At 46.2% G+C, this 6,000-nt stretch overlaps 1 protein-coding gene across 1 annotated transcript in view; it reads left to right on the top strand.

Annotated features, from left to right (window-relative positions):
• Positions 1–1,172: 1,172 nt before the first annotated feature.
• The window catches only part of LOC114639028 (zinc finger protein 383-like), a 49,168-nt gene continuing 44,340 nt past the window's right edge, over positions 1,173–6,000 (top strand). The window contains exon 1 of the mRNA XM_028787699.1: positions 1,173–1,540. The gene's annotated coding sequence lies outside the window, so the exon portion shown is untranslated. The remainder of the gene's footprint in view (positions 1,541–6,000) is intronic.

Genomic DNA, 6,000 nt, shown 5'->3' with positions numbered 1-6,000 from the left:
GTGTGTCTGTGTGTGTGTGTGTTGTGTGTGTGTGTGTGTGTGTGTATGTATGTATGTATGTATGACACAAATCATCATAAGCAACTAGTCAATTATTCCGGAAATATGTAGTGACCCTTCACAAACAAATCTCTATGGCTGAAGTCTGTTGAGCAACCCCATAGTGATATCAAATCTCATTACCACAAGTATAAATCACCTCACAAATACTGAGATGGGAGGGGGGAGGGAGGGAGGGAGAAGGAGAGAGGGAGAAGGGAGGGTAGAGGTGGTAGGGAAAGAGGAATCCGCTGAGAAAGAAGGTGGGAGAGAGGGTGGGAGGGAGGGAGGAGGGAGGAGGGAGGGAGGGAGGAAGGCAGTGAGGGGCAGGCATTGGCCCCTGCCATTGGACTACATTTCCCAGAGTCACTGGGTGCAGAACGCCGCTCCCGTTTCCTCGCGAGAGTTCGGGGTACTTGGGTCGCGAGAGGGCTGTGTCTGGAGGAGCGCCTAGGCGTCCGGCGGAGCAGGTTGACTGAAGTCAAGTGTGGGGCCGGGCGCAGGAGGCGGGACCCCGAGCCTCCCCGCGGAGGTGAGAGTGTAGTCTGGGCATTAGGTGGCGGTGTCTCCCGTGTGTGCGCTACAAGCGCTTGCTTTAGGAGCTTGTCGCGACCCTGGACTGTGGTTGGCGTGACGTGTGTGAGTGAGTTGTGACTCCAAGGGTGTGTGTGAGTGATTGTCGCTTATCTCGCTGGGGACGTTTCTGGGACTGTGATGGTGTCGGCCCACGTGCAGGGTGGAGAAACGGTGCTGTGACAGCGAGATGTCAGGATGCTCGTGTCACTGAGGTTGTCGGGTGTACCTGGTGTCCTGTGCATAACTGGCTTGCCTGGGAAGACATGTATGACAGTGTCACCGAGATTGCGATTGCTTGTTTCCGTCGCCCGTGACTTTAGTGCGTTTTCCCATCTGGGTGACTGTGTGAGTGCGTGCGTGTGTATGCATGTGTATGCATATGCATGTGTGTGCGTGTTTATGTGTGTACATCTGTGTATGTGTGTGCTGTTCTCACGATTGTAAAGTAGAAGTGCACCCTTGTGAAAGAATGTCGGTGACAGTATCTGTCCCTGATGGGATGTTTGGTTATTGTACCTGCTTGGATCCTGTATAGTGCTCCGGCAGTGTAGCTCTGACAGTGTAAATTGTGACACTAGCAGTGTGACTGGAAATTTTATTGCGTGTAGCTTCGTGTGGTCATTAGTATATTTTGTACCTGTGACCCTTCCCTAATGTAGTAGGGTACAGCGGTGAGATTTTGTTTGGAATTCATTGGGGTGGATCTACCAAAGGATCCTGAGTTTCTTGTGTAGGACGTAACCTCTCTTTTACCACGGTGGCAGCTCATCCATCCATCCATAGCCAGTACTGACTCGGTCCACCATCCCTCCTCTTTCCACCTGGGAATAGTTTGGCTGCTGGTTCCCTGTGCTTCACAGCCAAGGAAGCTGACCGAAAGGAAGCCAGATAATGGAGACTCCTCATGAAGAAGTCTAGGATTCAGGTGAGACTTTGACATGGAATGGCACCCCACCATTCTCGTACAAGAAGTGCTCTAGAGGCTAGGACTTATGACACGGCCATGCAGGCTCTGTCTCTAGTGGGCAGGTTTAAGTTTAGACAGGGACGGACTGGGTGGATGGAGGAAGAGGTTGTCTCTAATTCAGAGTATATGGCAAGAACAACATAGCGTCTCATTTAACTTTCGTATTCTCAGGGTACACTACAGAAGAGAAAAAATGGCCATTGTCCATTTACAAGGGAAATTTGAGATAAGTAGATATTGGTCCCCTCAACAGCCTTTATTATATCAGAAAATTATCTTAGTTTTACTTTATTGTTGTTTTTGTGAATGTCTCCTACCCAAGTCTTCCCTTATCGTGGAGGAACAAGGTAATTTATTTATTCTTTCTTACTTATTTCTGAGGCAGGGTCTCTGCCTGGTTTGAACCTCTTTCTGTAGGGCAGACTGGCCTTGAAATCAAAGACCCATCTCTGTCTTCCAAGTTCTGGACTAAAGGCATGCACTAACCCAGTGGCATTTGACTTTTATATTTTAAGAGTAATGAAGATATGTAGTTTGTGATAGTTTATTTCCAATAGTGGATACATTTATAAAGAATGGATTTGATGCTCAAATTAAAAGTAAGAACATTCTTGTACTATTAATGTAACTTTTGGGAGAATTTAGCTTTTGTTTCAGTGTTTTGTTGTGGGTTTGGTTTGGTTTTCTTTTTGAGACAGGGTTTCTCTGTGTATCCCTGGCTGTCCTGAAACTCACTCTGTAGACCAGGCTTCCCTTGAACTCAGAGATCTGTCTGCCTCTGCCTCTGGAGTGCTGGCTTTAAAGGCGTGAGCCACCACCATCCAGGGTCTTAGCTTTTTAAATTTTTATATTTATAACCTTATCTTGCTTTATAGCTCAAACTAGTCAAACTCTTGCTTCAACCTTCAGGGGTTTTTTTGTTGTTTATTTAATAAATTAAGTCTTATATTTGTGTGTATTTGAGTGAATTTGTTCCGTATATATACAGGTACCCAGGGAGTCCCTGAGAAGGCACTAGAGCTGGAGTTACAGGCAGTGGCCAGCTGCCAGGTGTGGGCATGTGGAACAAAACTGGAATCTTCTGCTGGCACAGATTTCATTTCGTTTTGTTTTTAGACAGGGTCGTGAGTAGCCCAGAGGAGAGTCACCTTGAACTCTTGGTCCTCTTGTGTCTACCTCCTAAGAGCTGAGAGAGTACAGGCATCTGCTGCCACACCCAGCTCTGATTTTTTAGCTTCTGATTAGAATTTTAAAATGAGAAAAGTGTACTAAGCCATTAGTACATGCCCAGCTCAGAAGTCGGTCACACACCAACCGCCCCTTCCTCAAGCCTTCACTCTCACCCGTACCCACTTGCCTCTTGCCTTTAACTATCTTTAACCCATGAGATGCCGTCTTCCATCTTCAAGTATTTCTAATAGATCTGTTGTTTCTCATTTCTTCATGGGACTTGAATCTTTTTAAATTTACCAAGCTTTGTCCCCTGACCTACAAGCTGGTGCATCTTAGTAAATGTTCCCTGTGCAGTGGAAAAGACTGTATGTGTTCTCCTGATGTTAGGTAGAACAAATGTCACCGGGGTCAGGTAGACTGTGTTGTTTAAATCTTCTGGACCTTTACTGATTTTTCTCAATTATTATTTATTTATTGAATGTGTCTCTTTTTCTTCAAAGGTGATCCTGGTAAGCCACTTAGGGGGAAGCTGTCCTCACCATACCAGATTTAGTAAACACCGAGTGCTTTGCAGTCATCAAAGGGAGTTGAAGCCCTCGCCAGTCATAGCTCTTGCACATCTGCATCCCTAGTCCAGGCCCCTCTCCTAGGAGGTCCTTTCTTAGACATCCTCAGCAAAGGGTAAAACCTTTACGACATTTAATCCCTACTATAAAGCAGTTCTCGGTACTTTCCCACCGCTAGCCTGGCCTCCGTCTTCCTCTCCTTTGTGCTCAGTCTACAAAATGGCAGGGAGCTTTGGTTCAGTGTGCTCTCGGCACTGAGGTGATTTCCCCCATCAGGGTCAATATACTTTCACAGTGCTGTTCCCTGGAGGAAATTCAACGGGCGGGTGCGGGGAGCTGGCACTTTATCCCAAACTGCCCTTTGCTAATATGAAGTGGTTAATAAACGGTTAAAAGTTTAGCTGTGACCTCCACTTCCAAGTTAGCTCATTGTCTTAAATCTGTAGCCCCGCCCCCTCAGGCCATCCCACTCTTGGGAGTAGGCATTCTGTGCCTGTATCAGTTACTTGATGTAGTGTTATATAAATCCTCTATATTGCTACTGATCCTTTTTTTTTTTTTTGTCAACTGATGCTTTTACTTACTGAAAGATTTTACAGTTTCCTTTTTTAAAGTAGCTATTTACGTACGTGGTGGGATGGGAGGGGTGGACAAGGGTGTGAGCCTACCATGGGTGCACGTGGAAGTCAGGGCAGCCTAGGGACTTGGTTCCTGCTTTCTTTATTTCTATTTATTTTTATTTTTTATGTATATGAGTACACTGTTGCTGTCGTCAGACACACCAGAAGAGGACATCAGATCCCATTACAGATGGTTGTGAGCCACCACGTAGTTGCTGGGAATTGAACTCAGGACCTCTGGAAGAGCAGTCAGTGTCCTTAACCACTGAGCCATCTCTCCAGCCCGGTACCTGCTTTCTTCTATGTGGGTTCTGGGGATCCCATGTTGCTGGGCTTGGGAATTGCTTTATCTGATAAGTCATCTTGCCAGCTCAGTTTCTAACTGCAGACTTGTCTTTTCTGTTCTCTTCTTCTGTTCTCTTGGTTTTTGAAATTTGAATTTTGGATATTTGAAATACATTCAGGGTTTCTGTGTAACAAGTTGATCCTATTTTTGTTACTTACTTGTTGGTGACCCAGTGGGTTTCACTGGGATCGCTTATAAGAACAAACAATCATAAACTACATATAAATCCCCAAGGAAGGGTGGGGGAATTGATCTTTAAGTCTAGCATTTTCTTGCTTTTTTTTTTTTTTTTAATTAAAGTATATTCATCTAAAGATCATAGAGCTGGAACTTGCTTCCTAAGTTTTATCACTCCCCCGGTTTTGAATGTTTAAATTGTTGCTAATATAATTTATTTTAAGCTCTTTAGATATACAGGTGTTTGTGCGTGTGTGCATGCGTGCGTGACACATGTCTGCTCACCCCAGTAGGGAACCCACAACCAATGTATGGATACCACGAAAGTCCAACTTGATGAACCAATGAGTTTTATTGGAGTTATTTTTTTTTCTTTTTCTTTTTTTTTTTTTTTTAAGATTTATTTATTTATTTTATTTATGAGTACACTGTAGCTGTCTTCAGACACACCAGAAGAGGGCATCGAATCTCATTACGGATGGTTGTGAGCCACCATGTGGTTGCTGGGATTTGAACTCAGGACCTCTGGAAGAGCAGTCAGTGCTCTTAACCGCTGAGCCATCTCTCCAGCCCCCTTTATTGGAGTTATTTACAGGGGCAGAAATGACTGACAGACACACGCATCACCAAAGCCCACCCTGGATGACAGCCCACCACAGCTGGGAACTGGGAGCTCACCGCTTGCATGTTGGAGACTGGCTTTTCCAAGTGACTCCGTTCTTAGACCTCTTTCAGATAGCTGGTCCGGACTCCATCTTCTTTGCAGCTTGACTTGTCTCCCCAGTGGCTTTCCAAAGCTGCAAAACACCCAGAGGCTAGCATCATATCATCTCTGTAACCAATCCTTTTCCAGGGGGCGGGCAGGGCGAGGAACATCCTGAACACCATCCTCTAACAAACGGTGGGATTACAAAGACAACCTTGGGGAAGCTCTCTGAAAATCTGCTATCACCTGTCCTCAGCAAGTGTCAGGTGAACCCAGTTCACCAGTAAGAAGCTACTAAAGTCAGGCGTCAGCAGGGTCTAGTACCACATGGAAAGGGCCCGGTTCATGTCACCTGCTTCCTCTGCAGGTTGGGGACGAAGCCTGGATAGCCGCTGCTAGCTCAGTTAGCTCTCTGTAGCCCTCAGGTCTCCTCTCACTTGATGTGCTCAGACCTCCTCAGGGCCAAAGGCGAGCGTCCCTGCTCTCCCCTATGTGCCTGCTGGAGCCCTGGGTCTGAGCTGTCCTGGGTTGGCATGGTGGCTGTTGGAGGAGTTCCGGGATGGGCAAACCCCATCTGTACCTAGCATAACTTTTTGCTGGAGAGAAGTGAATCCTCCTCTGGGGGATAGTTACCCACCCCCAGGACTGGCTGGATATCTTCACCTATGCTCTAGCACCAATGCCTTTTGTGAACAGCTCCTCTTTCTGTCTGCTTTCTTACGCACTCCAGTGAGACGTCAGTGTCACTACATTGGTCTTTGAGGAACCCAGACAGACATCTTCCTCTGCCTTTCCCTTCACTATCTATTCTAAGCTGCTCTTCATTTAAC

The sequence above is a fragment of the Grammomys surdaster genome, unplaced genomic scaffold (genome assembly GCF_004785775.1).
Source record: "Grammomys surdaster isolate TR1022 unplaced genomic scaffold, NIH_TR_1.0 125671, whole genome shotgun sequence".
In the NCBI taxonomy this organism is placed as follows: domain Eukaryota; kingdom Metazoa; phylum Chordata; class Mammalia; order Rodentia; family Muridae; genus Grammomys; species Grammomys surdaster.
The sequence above is the reverse complement of the archived record's forward strand: the minus strand, read 5'-3'. Positions and strand labels throughout refer to the sequence as shown.